We start from the raw sequence: 15,247 nt of genomic DNA, 5'->3' as shown, positions 1-15,247 counted from the left end.
CTTAAACAATTACCTGATACTCTTAAATATACTTATCTTGATGAAAATAAGATATATTCTATTATTATTAGTGCTAACCTTTCACAACATGAAGAAGAGAAATTATTGAAAACTCTGAAGAAGCACCGTGCTGCTATTGGAATATACACTTTATGATCTTAAGGGCATTAGTCCCACTTTATGCCAGCATAAAATAAAATGTGAGAAAGATGCTAAACCAGTTGTTGATCACCAATGATGGTTAAATCCTAAAATGAAAGAAGTGGTAAGAAATGAAATACTAAAGCTTCTAGAGGCAAGTATAATTTATCCTGTTGCTGATAGTCAGTGGGTAAGTCATGTCCATTGTGTCCCTAAGAAGGGAGGTATTATTGTTGTTCCTAATGATAACGATGAATTGATTCCACAAAGAATTGTTACAGGTTATAGAATGGTAATTGATTTCTGCAAATTAAATAAAGCTACTAGAAAAGATCATTACCCTCTACCTTTTATTGATCAAATGCTACAAAGATTGTCCAAACATACACAATTTTGATTTCTAGATGGTTATTCTGGTTTCTCTCAAATATCTGTGTCAAAAGAGTATCAAGACAAGACCACTTTTACTTGCCCTTTCGGTACCTTTCCTTATAGACGTATGCCTTTTGGTTTATGTAATGCACCTGCTACCTTTCAAAGATGTATGACTGCTATATTCTCTGACTTTTGTGAAAAGATTGTTGAGGTTTTCATGGATGATTTCTCCCTGTATGGAACTTCTTTTGATGATTTCTTAAGCAACCTTGATCGAGTCTTGCAGAGATATGAAGAAACTAATCTTGTCTTGAATTGGGAGAAGTGCCACTTTATGGTTAATGAAGGTATTGTCTCGGGGCATAAAATTTCGGAAAGAGGTATTGAAGTTGATAAAGGTAAAGTTGATGCTATTGAAAAGATGCCGTGTCCTAAGGACATCAAAGGTATAAGAAGTTTCCTTGGTCATGCAGTTTTTATGGGAGGTTCATTAAAGACTTCTCAAAAATTTCTAGGCCTCTAACTAATCTCTTACAAAAAGATGTTCCTTTTGTCTTTGATGATGATTGTGTAGAAGCATTTGAAATACTTAAGAAAGCTTTGATTTTTGCACCTATTGTTCAGCCACCTGATTGGAATTTACCCTTTGAAATTATGGGTGATGCTAGTGATTATGCTGTAGGTGCTGTTCTAGGACAAAGAGTTGATAAGAAATTAAATGTTATCCAATATGCTAGTAAAACTCTAGACAGTGCCCAGAGAAATTATGCTAGTACTGAAAAAGAACTTTTAGCAGTTGTATTTGCTTGTGATAAGTTTAGACATTATATTGTTGATTCCAAAGTAACTGTTCACACTGATCATGCTGCTATTAAATACCTTATGGAAAAGAAAGATGCTAAACCTAGACTTATTAGATGGGTTCTCTTGATACAAGAATTTGATCTGCATATTATTGATAGAAAGGGAGCTGAGAACCCCGTTGCAGACAACTTGTCTAGGTTAGAGAATGTTCTTGATGACCCACTACCTATTGATGATAGCTTTCCTAATGAACAATTAGCTGTCATAAATGCTTCTCATACTACTCCATGGTATGCTAATTATGCTAATTACATTGTTGCTAAATTTATACCACCTAGTTTCACATACCAGCAAAATAAAAAGTTTTTCTATGATTTAAGACTTTACTTTTGGGATGACCCACACCTTTATAAAGAAGGAGTAGATGGTGTTATTAGACATTGTGTACCTGAGCATGAACATGAACAGATCCTACGCAAGTGTCACTCCGAGGCTTATGGAGGACACCACACTGGAGATAAAACTGCGCATAAGGTATATCACTCCGGTTTTTATTGGCCTACTCTTTTCAAAGATGCCCGTAAGTTTGTCTTGTCTTGTGATGAATGTCAAAGAATTGGTAATATTAGTAGACGTCAAGAAATGCCTATGAACTGTTCACTTGTTATTGAACCATTAGATGTTTGAGGCTTTGATTATATGGGACCTTTTCCTTCCTCTAATGGGTATACACATATTTTAGTTGCTGTTGATTACGTTACTAAGTGGGTAGAAGCTATTCCAACTAGTAGTGCTGATCATAACACCTCTATTAAGATGCTTAAAGAAGTTATTTTTCCGAGGTTTGGAGTCCCTAGATACTTAATGACTGATGGTGGTTCACATTTTATTCATGGTGCTTTTCTTAAAATGCTTGCTAAGTATGACGTTAATCATGGAATTGCATCTCCATACCATCCACAATCTAGTGGTCAAGTAGAATTGAGTAATAGAGAGATTAAATTTATTTTGCAAAAGACTTTTAATAGTTCTAGAAAGAATTGGTCCAAGAAACTTGATGATGTATTACGGGCCTATAGAATTGCATATAAAAATCCTACGGGTATGTCTCCGTATAAAATGGTTTATGGAAAAGCGTGTCACTTACCTCTCAAACTAGAACATAAGGCATATTGGGCCATTAAAGATCTCAACTATGATTTCAAACTTGCCGGTGAGAAGAGGTTATTTGACATTAGCTCACTTGATGAATGGAGAACCCAGGCCTATGAGAATGCCAAGTTGTTTAAAGAAAAAGTTAAAAGATGGCATGACAAAAGGATACAAAAGCGTGAGTTTAATGTAGGTGATTATGTTTTGCTATACAACTCTCATTTAAGATTTTTTGCAGAAAAACTTCTCTCTAAATGGGAAGGTCCTTATGTTATCGAGGAGGTCTATCATTCTGGTGCCATCAAAATCAACAACGCCGAAGGCACAAATCCGAAGGTGGTGAACGGTCAAAGAGTCAAACATTATATCGCAGGTAATCCCATAAATGTTGAAACCAATGTTATTGACATCGTAACCCCGGAGGAGTACATAAAGGACACTTTCCAGAACGTTTTAGACTCCGAAAAGGAATAGGTATGTGGTACAGTAAGTAAACCGACTTGAAAACAGCTCTAACAACAATTTTTCTCTATTTTGGAATATTTAAAAAATTAGGAAAATAAGAAGTAGTCCGAAGGAGACACAGGGCATCCACGAGGGTGGTGGGTGCGCCCTACCCCCTGGGCACGCCCCCTTGCCTCGTGGGCACCTCGTGTTCCCTCCGGACTCCGTTTTCTTGCACAATACTTCTTTTGGTCGGTAAAAATTCATTATATAGAAAATCCCTAGTGGCAAAGAGCCATGGCACTCCCACCCACCCACCCACCCCTAAACCCTAGCTCTCCGGCGATCTCCAATTCTCTCCAATAGTTTGGTGATTCGATCCACTTATCTTGTTTGGCGCATCAAGATCTCTCTCCTCATGTCCTTGGAGATGGATCCTTCAACTGGATCTACCCTTGGCTTGGATTTCTCCAAGGGTAGAGTTTTTGCAGATGAGATCTACAAGGCTTCTGGTCTCACTGTTCATCCTATGATTGATAGAGGGGCTTTCACCTTGGTGGTTTCTTTCAGCAGGCATGACTTCAGGCTTACTAAGGATTCTGTGGCCGCAGCGCTTGAATCTGCGTTGGGAGGATCAGCCATTGATCTATGGGTCTCATGCATTGCCAACAAGGTATTTAGTTTTAATGTCTCATGCAAAGATGTTGGTTTTTACATTGTTGATACTAGATCCTATTCTTGCCCGCAATTCAAATGTTATTTTCATTTGTGGGGTAATGGGGGTCCGAATTGGTATTGTGAGTTCAAGATTTGGAAGAAAGAATGTGATGCTGAATGGGTTTTGGTTAGCCCCTCTAAAAGAAGGGCGGCCTTGGGAATTCTTGAAATGCACAATCCTCCTGCTAAGTCAGCCATTAAGTCTGGATCTACTATTCAGAAGAATTTATCTTTTGCTACGTTCAAAATTATGATGTGTGCAAAGACTATAGATATCATGCGTCTGCTGATTGCATTGCTACTACTGAAAGTGCTGGGTATGAGATTCCTGATAGGGAGCGTGTGGTTATTTATCCACCACCGCCGGTTGATCTTAATTGGACTTTGGCTTCGCCACCGATCGTTTTTGGCACGGTGAGCTCGTCGGTTATTCAGCAGCGTTCTACTTCAGAGGGTTCTGCATCGGAAATCGCGTCGGCTTGTTCGGGCGGGAATTCAGGCTCTGCGAACCATTCTAGTTTGGGCCCATCTTTGACCGGCCCCTCTGTGCCTAGTTCTTCTCAAGCAGAGGCCTCTTTTGAAAAAATGATCAATGACATGGTCGATGAAATTGTTACGCGTCAGGTATGTTTCAAGCAAGGGCATTTTTCTTCTGCTTGCACGTCAACTTTAAAGTGCCTGGGTTGCTCTTGGGTCGGTCATACGAGACATGATTGCACCCATTTTGCTCAGCGTTTGGGTTTGGTTTGGAAACCCAAACCCGTTGTCGTTCCAGTTTCCGAGGTTCAAGCTACAGGGGATGGGAATATCTCTCTGACAGGATATCTACCAAACTTGGACTCCTCTGCTTTCATTGCACTGTCCACATCGCCCAATTCCATCCACCTTGGCCCCTCGACTCCTCCAGGCTCTCATCCGGCGACACCTCCTCTGCCACCATAGCCACCATCGCTGCCGCCTGCCATGGCCAACTTTCATCTGGACCCAATGCAGTTTGTTCCTGTTGGCCATCATATCATTGATGCTGGAGATGTGCGGTGGCCACGCACATATGTGACACCGCACGTACCCATTGTGCGCCGCCAAGAGGATTTCATGCTTGCTAAAGTGATGCCGCTGCCGGAGGCCAATGAGATTGGAGCTGCCCATGAGGAAGTGGCTGACTGGCTGGATGCTCATGGTTATCAGGTTCGTTCTGTTCATCCTTGGATCAATGCAGTGGGTCTGTTTAGAGATCCGGCGGTGCATTTTTCTCTTCTCCAGCTACCTCCTCATGATATGGGAAACGACCGGTTTGTTCGCTTTATGAAGCATGATGAGGGAGAGGGTTTTCATGGAGGTCAAGGTTTTCGCCAAGGATTAATTATGATGTTGGGCATTCCTTTAGATCTGCGTAATACGGATAATATCAGGGCTGCAGTCAATACTTTTGGCAAGTTTCATCATTGGAATAGCCAGGATCCTTACTTGGTCAGAACCTTAGTTTTTGCATCCTTTCCTGAAGATGCACTTGTTCCACGGTATGTGGTTTTCAATGATTATGCTGCTTGGGGTGGGGCACGTGTGTCATGGACTGCTCCTATATACATCCTTGGTGCCAACTTTGCTGAGCAGATGCCACACGACGAGGATTAGATGCCTGTAAATGGAAACCCACACCCCCTGCCTGGGGTGCCCTTTCCTGAGCTTCCTCCTTTCATTTTGCCTCCATATCCCGCACTGGGTTGGAATGATGTGCCACCCCCTAATGCTGTTTGGGGTGAGGATGAGGAGGTTGTTCAAGATGATGTGGAAGTTGAGCAGCAATCCATGGTTATGGACCTCTCTGATGATTTTTCTGTCTTTGTGGAGCAACATATTCAGCCAAACTTTGTGCTAGTTTTTGATGTGGATCAAAATGATGAGCCTACAACTGACCAGGAGCAACCTGTTGCTGAGGAGCCTATGTATAACCCTGAAGACTGGGCCATGGTAGTGTACAACCCTCCTGGTGCTATTCAAAATTTTGTTGAAGCTACTGCTGTTGATGAGCCTCTGATTGCCAACCCTGCAAACAAAGTAGTCTTTGGGCCTGAGCTGCCACCAGAGATGGCTTTGAGAAGAAACTTTGAGATATTTATGCAGCCTGACTTCAGCATTGAACTCACCAAACCTATTGTGGTGTTGCCTGTTCAGTCCAACCTGCTTTCCAAGAGAAGTTGGGACTTGGCTTTTGATGTTCCAAGGTTGACATATGAGACAACTGAGCAGGAGCATAGGCCTGTGGCAAGGGCACTTTTCCCTTCTTTGGAATCTTCTAACAGAGAGGAAATACTGTCTGAGAATATTCCTCCTCCTGCAGTGTCTGTTGGTACACCTTCATAGGAACAGAGGAAGATCAGAAGGCCAAGGAAGACTTTGGCACCAACTCCAATTGTGGAGACTTCTGTAAGGAGGTGCACTAGAGGATCTTTGCAGAGAGATGGATTCAAGCCAGTTTTTCAGGAGCTACCTATGCAATCCAAGAGGAGGAAGCCAAAGTCCAAGCCTTTCTCTGCTACAATGTCTGATAACTTGCAGGATGAGCATGTTGATGATCTTCCACCTCCAACTCCTATTAGCAAGCTGCAGCAGATTGGAAATGAGCTTGGCATTGCAGAAGATCTTCTTACTGTGGAGAAGCTTATGACTGATCCCTCTACTACTCCAAAAGATGGTGCAAATGTGTAATGGGTTTTTAGTTTGTGGGGGGTGCAACATGTTCTATTTTGGTCTTCATCTGTCAGGGATATGGTCCTATATTGGTCCATGTAATATCTTAAGTATGTCATGCTGAACTTATGTTACTCTTGTCTGTGGTGTCACTAAGTGTCATCAGACTTTATTATCTACTCATATATGTCTTAATGAGTAATGCATGTAAAAACTGAAGTGTTCTATGCTGGAATTTTAGAGGTTTGAACTCTGATGCAAGGCAAAGGGCTGTCAGGCAGAAGCTGGAGGAGAGTCAATGTGCTATTGACTGCTTTCAAGAAACCAAGTGTGGTTCTTTTGATTTCAGATCTATTAGATCCTTTTGCATTAAAAGATTTGATAGTTTTGCCTTCTCCCCCTCTGTGGGAGCTTCTGGGGGAATTTTGATAGTTTGGAACTCATCTATTTTTGGGGCACTGTGATTGAGATACAACCTTTTGCAATCCTAGTTGAGTTTATTTCCAAACAGAATAATGAGCAATGGTCCTTAGTTTCAGTGTATGGCCCTTGTCAAGGGGAAGCTAGGGATAATTTTGTCAGCTGGCTGTATAATCTGCAAATACCTATGGATGAAAATTGGCTGCTGGTGGGTGATTTTAATTTCATAAGGTCACTTGATAATAGGAATTTGCCAGGGGGGATTGAATGATATATTTATCTTCAATGAATCATTGCCCACCTAGGTTTGTTGGAGCTGCCACTTAAAGGAAGATCTTATACATGGTCTAATATGCAAGATAATCCACTATTAGAGCAGTTGGATTGGTTCTTCACATTTGCTGATTGGATTTCTTCATACCCTATGACTGAAGTTTTACCCCTAGCCAGAACAGCCTCTGATCATGTACCATGTGTGGTCACAATTAAGACTTCTATCCCCAAATCTAAACAATTTAGGTTTGAGAATTACTGGGTTGAGCTTGAAGGGTTTATGTAATGTGTTGAACAGTCATGGCAGAAACCCTCTCATAAAACTCATATCACTGCTAGGATTGCTGATAAGTTTAAGAGTTTAAGAGGAGCTCTTAAAAAGTGGCAATTGAATATTTCTAAACTGAAAGTATTGATATCTAAATGTAATGAGGTAATCGTGTGCCTTGATGGTCTTGAGGAGCTCAGGCCTTTATTCATACCTGAATTTAACTTTAGGAAGGTGGTCAAGTTGCATGTGGAACAACTCTTACATCTTCAGTTTATATATTGGAAAAAGAGGTGCACAATTAGATATATCAAGCTTGCTGGAGAGAACACCAAATTCTTTTATGCTATGGCCACTAAGAGGCATAGAAGAAACTCTATTGCTTCTTTGAAAGACACTGATGGGTCAATTGTCTGTAATCATTCTCAGATGGAGGGCCTCATTTGGAATTGTTTTAAAAATAGAATGGGAGTTTCTAATGGAATTATCATGGGCTTTGATCTCAGTAATTTGCTAAAGCCAGTTGAAGGGTTAGACTTTCTTACTGAGCCTTTCACTAAAGAGGAAATGGATGACACATTCAAACATATGCCCATTGACAAATCCCCTGGACCTGATGGTTTTAATGGATTGTTCTTCAAAAAGTGTTGGCACATTATTTGTCAAGACTTTTATGAGTTGGCTGAGGCTTTTCATGCTGGCACTGCAAATTTGGAAAATATTAATGGCTCTTATATCACCCTGATCCCTAAGAAGCCGAATCCTGAAGGGGTTGGTGATTATAGGCCAATTTCTTTGACTGCGATGGGCCTTAAGTTTCTGTCTAAGATGGCTGCTAATAGGTTTCAAAAGATAATTATGGCATGCATACATAAAAATCAATATGGCTTTATTAAGAGCAGGACTATTTAGGATTGTATTGGATGGTCCCTGGAATATTTGCACCAGTGTCACCAATCAAAGAGGCCTATAGTGATTGTTAAGCTGGATTGTGAAACGGCCTTTGACTCAATTGAGCATGAAACTATTTTGCAGATTCTAAAATTTTAAGGTTTCAATCAGAGATGGATTTCCTGGGTCAAGCAGCTCCTTTCCACTAGGACATCATCAGTCCTCTTAAATGGTGTTCCTGGCAGGCAGTTTCTCTGTAGGAAAGGGGTTAGACAAGGAGACTGTCTCTCACCTTTACTTTTTGTTATTGCCGCTGATCTGCTGCAAACAGTGGTGAATGATATGTACATGAGGGGAATCTTGAAATTGCCAATACCATGCCATGACCAGGATTACCCCATTGTGCAGTATGCTGATGATACTCTCATCATCTTACCAGCAGATAAAGCACAACTTCTGGCTTTGAAGGGCATGTTGCAAGGGTTTTCCAGATCAACTGGGCTAGTTGTTAACTATCACAAGTCTTCTATGGTGCCCATAAATGTTGATGAGGGTTCAATCATTGACTTAGTTGCTGCTTTTGGTTGTCAAGTGGGTAAAATGCCTTTCACTTACCTTGGTTTACCTGTTGGCACTTCAAGGCCTAAAATGGTGGATTTTATGCCACTTGTTGATCGTATGGAGAGAAGGATGACAGCTAGTCCCTCTTTCCTCAATCAAGGGGAGAGACTTCAGTACCTGAATTCTGCTCTGTCCTCCTTGCCCATCTTCTTTCTTGGTAGCTTTCTAGCTCCTGCTGGAATTTTAAAACAACTGGAGAGAATTCAGAGGCATTGCTTGTGGAGAAATACTAGGGATGAGCCATCTCCAGCTTTGGCATTTTGGGATCTCATTTGTAGGCCAAAGAATAAAGCTGGTTTGGGAATTTTTTGAACCTGGGTGTGCAGAACATGGCTCTTTTACTCAAGCATTTGCACAAATTTTTAAACAGGGTGGATCTGCCTTGGGTCTCTCTTATTTGGTACACATACTATCATTCTTCTGTACCTCAGGGGACTGATAGCTGTGGTTCTTTTTGGTGGAAGGATATCTCTAAGTTGCTGGATCATTATAGGAACACAACTTGGATACAAGTCAATTCCGGAAATTCTGCTCTGTTTTGGTCTGACAAGTGGAAGATTGGTAATTCAACTGTACCTTTGTAGATCAGGTTCCCTAGGCTGTTCTCCAATGTGAAAGATCCATGGATCACAGTCTATGAAGCCTTCCAATCTCAGGATATGATTAATATGTTTCATTTGCCTCTATCTGCACAGGCATACCAGGATTGTTTGACTGTGCAAGATCTTATGTTCTCTTGTAGTAGAGAAATGGAGGCAAAGGACACTTGGTTCTGGCAGGGGACATGTAATGCATCTAAGCCCAAGTTGTTTTACTCTTTCATGCATTCTAACATGTCATTTAACCCTCTACTTTTGTGGATATGGAAATCATCCTGCACAATGAAAATAGAAGTGTTTGCTTGGATGGTAATCATGGACAGGCTCAATACCAAAGATATGGTGGAAAGAAGGCATTGGCATATGGGTGATGGAGTTAATTGCCTTGTTTGTCACTTGAGGACTCGAGAGACCAGGAACCATCTATTTTTTGAATGCAACTTTAGTGTGAGAATATGGAACTATTTGCAAATTACATGGCCACCTGGGGATGACATGTCTACTATTTTTTTGCAAGCTAAAGAGGACTTTGCAAAGCCTTTCTTCACTGAAGTTGTTTTTGTTGCTTGCTGGAACATCTGGATAATCAGGAATGCAAGAGTGTTCAGGCATGAAAGGCAGAGTTTTAATAAGTGGAGAAGTGATTTTATCCATGATATTACACTCATGCAACACAGAGTTAAGGCTAGGTACAAGGAAGAGCTTCTAAAATGGATTTCCTTTCTACCTCCTCGAGGTTTTGTATTCGTAGATACTTAGTTCTTTATTTTGTGCTCTCCTTTCTGATTACCCCTTGTAATCTTTGTATATTGTATACTTTTTTTGAATAAAAGTTGAAATGATGTGTGTGTGTGTGTGGGGGGGGGTTCCCTACAGTTACCAGTCAAAAAAAATTCATTATATAATCTCCCAAAGGTTTTGACCACTGTACCGTCACAAAATCCTCTGCTTTTGTTTCAAGTTGTTTTTCTGACAGATCTAGATCACCATGACATCTTCAAGCGCCCCCAAGGACAAGTTTTTCAAGAAGGTCATCAACCCTTACCTCACGGAGGTGCTACAACACCCTCAAACCATTGAGATGCATGAGGGGGTGCTACACATCCGTGATGTTGAGGGACCAAGGAGGACCGGAAGCGTGGAGACAAGACTCGAAGCAATGGAGCAACAAGTTTTCAAGTGCCAAGGGATGGTGGAACGCAGACTCAACGCCAATCACATGATGATCGCGGAGTTCGCCAACAACCACAAGCTGGATGCCAAGAACATTGCGGAGACCATCTTCAAGCTTCATGAGAAAATCGAGCACCTCCAAGCCCAAATCTATGACCTGCAAAACCAAAACTATGAGTATGAATATAGATTCAAGAGGATGAGTTTAGCTACAGATTTGAGGATCCTAGAGACTCGATCATCCTTCTATGATGGTGAGCCTATGCCTTGGAAGATGGATGACAAGCCTACGTCATCAACAACTCCATCATCACCACCTCCGAAGAAAGAGACATAAACACATGGGTATGGGTACTCCCCTTGGCAACTACCAAGCTTGGGGGAGGTTCCCCTGTATCGTATCACCATCACACTTCTATCTTTACCGTATTCTCAGTTTGATCCTTTTGGTTATATCTTGATCTTGTAGAATTAAGTTTTAGTTTGATCTAGCATTGAGTATTGTGTGATCTCTATCTATGTAATCGAGTCCGTGAGCTATATATAATAAAGATTAGTTTTGATTTTAGGGCTTTGCTATCTTGCTATGATCTTGAGGAAATAAAAGAAAGAATAAATAGAAATAAAAAGATCATATTGATCTTATGGAGAGTAATGACTTCACATATAAAGAGTATGATGAATAAAAGTTGTTGAGAGTTGACAAACATAGTTTTGGTCTGATACGTCTCCAACGTATCTATAATTATTTGATTGTTCCATGCTATTATATTATCTGTTTTGGATGTTTAATGGGATTTAATATTCTCTTTTATATTATTTTTGGGACTAATGTATTAACTGGAGGCCCAATGCCAGTTTCTGTTTTCTTGCCTATTTTAGAGTTTTATAGAAAAGGAATACCAAACGGAGTCCAAATGGAATGAAACCTTCGCGATGATCTTTCTTGGACCAAAAGCAATCCAGAAGACTTGGAGTTGAAGGCTGGGACTCTACGAGGAGACGACGAGGCAGGAGGGCAAGCCCAGGGGGGTAGGCGCGCCCCCACCCTTGTGGGCCCCTCGTAGCTCCACCGACGTACCTCTTTCACCTATATATACTCTTATACACTTGAAACGTCAGGGGGATCCATGAAACCACTTTTCCACCGCCGCAAGCTTCTGTACCCGTGAGATCCCATCTTGGGGCCTTTTTCGGTGATCTGCCGGAGGGGGAATCGATCATGGAGGGCTTCTACATCAACACCATTACCTCTCCGATGAAGCGTGCGTAGTTTACCACAGACCTTCGGGTCCATAGTTATTAGCTAGATGGCTTCTTCTCTCTCTTTGATTCTCAATACAAAGTTCTCCTCGATGTTCTTGGAGATCTATTCGCTGTAATTCTTTTGCGGTGTGTTTGCCAAGATCCGATGAATTGTGGATTTATGAACAAGATTATCTATGAATATTATTTGGTTCTTATCTGAATTCTTATATGCATGATTTGATATCTTTGCAAGTCTCTTCAAATTATTGGTTTAGTTTGGCCTACCAGGTTGATCTTTCTTGCAATGCAGAGAAGTGCTTAGCTTTGGGTTCAATCTTGCGATGTCGTTTCCTAGTGACAGTAGGGGCAGCAAGGCACGTATTGTATTGTTGCCATCGAGGATAAAAAGATGGGGTTTATATCATATTGGTTGAGTTTATCCTTCTACATCATGTCATCTTTCTTAATGCGTTACTCCGTTCTTATGAACTTAATACTCTAGATGCATGCTAGATAGCAGTCGATGTGTGGAGAAGTAGTAGTAGATGCAGAACCGTTTCGGTCTACTTGACACGGACGTGATGCCTATGTTCATGATCATTGCCTTAGATGTCTTCATAATTATTAGCTCTTCTATCAATTTCTTGTAGCAATTTGTTCACCCACCGTAATACATGCTATGTTGAGAGAAACCACTAGTGAAACCTATGGCCCCCGGGTCTCTTTCCTATTATATTACATCTCTTTTCCTTTTTATCGCATCTCGTTTACTATTTTGCAATCTTTACTTTCCAATCTATACAACAAAAATACCAAAAATATTTACTTTATTATCTCTACCAGATCTCACTTTTGCGAGTAACCGTGAAGGGATTGACAACCCCTTTATCGCGTTGGTTGCAAGGTTCTTGATTGTTTGTGCATGTACTAGGTGACTTGTGTGTTGTCTCCTACTGGATTGATACCTTGGTTCTCAAAACTGAGGGAAATACTTACGCTACTTTGTTGCATCACCCTTTCCTCTCCAAGGAAAAACCAACACATGCTCAAGAGGTAGCAAGAAGGATTTCTGGCGCCGTTGCCGGGGAGATCTACGCCAACTCAAGACATACCAAGTACCCATTACAAACTCTTCTCCCCCGCATTACATTATCTGCCATTCGCCTCTCGGTTTCCTCTCCCCCACTTCTAAAACGATTTTCGAAAACCTTTGCCTTTTCTTCACCTCTTTTCCGTTCGCCTCTTCTTACTTGCCTCTTGTTTGTTTGTTCGTTAGTGCGGTTTGTTGCCATCATGTCCGAAACTGGGGAGGTTATCGTTGAAAAAGATAGTAGTAATGATGGGGGAAACTTTGATGCTTTTGATAATCCTCATGAAGAACCTACTATTTTACACACTAAAAAGTTCCGGATTGGTAGTGGTAATATTATTCAAAAAGGAGTTATTCAAGATTTCTTTACTTGTGCCGGTGCTTTGCCCACTATGGGTGGGTCTATTCTTAGTCTTGTGGATGCTATCTCTTTGCTCGTAGTTGAACTTGAAAGACAATTTATCCACATGCACCCTTGCATACAAAGGATTTTTCTAGAGTTTTTCAACATTGAGCATTCTTCTGTTAAGCGAGCAGCTACCATCTTTCTAGCACATTAGTTCAGATTTATAATGAAAGAGGCCAATGAATGTTTTTGCTCATTATAGGGTGGATGCTGGTCGTCCTGCCATAGAAGCAATTCTTCTTAATCTAGAAGACATAATGCGTTTATGATCTTTAGATCATGTTGCTTATAATAAAAATATTAGAAAAAGAGTTCCTACCAAAGTTCTAGTTGATAGGATTTCTGAACTTAATGATAATTGTGCTATTCAGAACAATGGGGTAGGTTTTCCTCTTGAACAAAGGCTCATGACTTTTTGCCAAAAGAATGCTTATAATGATGAATTGGTTGTGCAATATGAAGGGCCAAAGGAGGAACTAATTCCTCCCGAGCTTGATCTCGGGGACTTTTGTCCCATTAAATTTAGCCCTTTTGATTACTTTTTCTTGCCACAAATAAAACTTGCTGCTGAACGTAGGGATTACGAGCCCTATCATTATTATAGCAATACCTAGATCTATTCTTGTTTTTATGCCTAGCTAGGGGCGTTAAACGATAGCGCTTGTTGGGAGGCAACCCAATTTTATTTTTATTCTTTACCTTTTTGCTCCTGTTTAGTAATAAATAATTCATCTAGCCTCTTGTTATATGTGGTTTTATATTTTAATTAGTGTTTGTTCCAAGTAGAACCTTTGGGAAGACTTGGCTGAAGTCTTTGCAATCTTGCTATAAAAAACAGAAACTTCTGTGCTCACGAGAATAGCTGAGATTTCTTACTGGAGAGTGCTTTTAGGTTAATTATTTTTGCAGATAATTAATAGAAAAATTACTCACGTCCACCAATTTATTTAAGAATTTTTGTAGTTACAGAATTATTGGTAAGTTACAGATTGCTACAGACTGTTCTGTTTTTGATAGATTCTGTTTTTCGTGTGTTGTTTGCTTATTTTAATAAATCTATGAGTAATATAGGGGGGTAAAAACCATAGAGAAGTTGTAATATAGTAGGTTTAACATCAATATAAAAAAAGAATGAGTTCATTACAGTACCTTAAAGTTGTGGTTTATTTTCTTATACTAACGGAGCTCATGAGATTTTCTGTTGAAGCTTTGTGTTGTGAAGTTTTCAAGTTTTTGGGTAAAGATTTGATGGATTTTGGAATAAGCAGTGGCAAGAGCCTAATCTTGGGGATGCCCAAGGCACCCCAAGGTAATTTAACGACAACCAAAAGCCTAAGCTTGGGGATGCCCCGGAAGGCATCCCCTCTTTCGTCTTCGTCTATCGGTAACTTTACTTGAGGCTATATTTTTATTCACCACATGATATGTGTTTTGCTTGGAGTGTCTTGTATGATTTGAGTCTTTGCCTTTTAGTTTACCACAATCATCCTTGCTGTACACACCTTTTGGGAGAGACAAGCATGAATCGGAATTTATTAGAATACTCTATGTGCTTCACTTATATCTTTTGAGCTAGAGAATATTGCTCTAGTGCTTCACTTATATCTTTTTTTAGAGCATGGTGGTGGTTTTATTTTATAGAAATTATTGATCTCTCATGCTTAACTTATATTATTTTGAGAGTCTATTAGAACAACATGGTAATTTGCTTTGCTTATAAAATTAGTCCTAATATGATGGGCATCCAAGATGGGTATAATAAAAACTTTCATATAAAGTGCATTGAATACTATGAGAAGTTTGATTCTTTATGATTGTTTTGAGATATGAAGATGGTGATATTAGAGACATGCTAGTAGAGTAATCGTGAATTTGAAGGATACTTGTGCTAGAGTTTGTGATTCCCGTAGCATGCACGTATGGTGAACCGTTAT

Source organism: Triticum aestivum, chromosome 7B, assembly GCF_018294505.1.
Source record: "Triticum aestivum cultivar Chinese Spring chromosome 7B, IWGSC CS RefSeq v2.1, whole genome shotgun sequence".
Lineage (NCBI taxonomy): Eukaryota > Viridiplantae > Streptophyta > Magnoliopsida > Poales > Poaceae > Triticum > Triticum aestivum.
The sequence above is the reverse complement of the archived record's forward strand: the minus strand, read 5'-3'. Positions refer to the sequence as shown.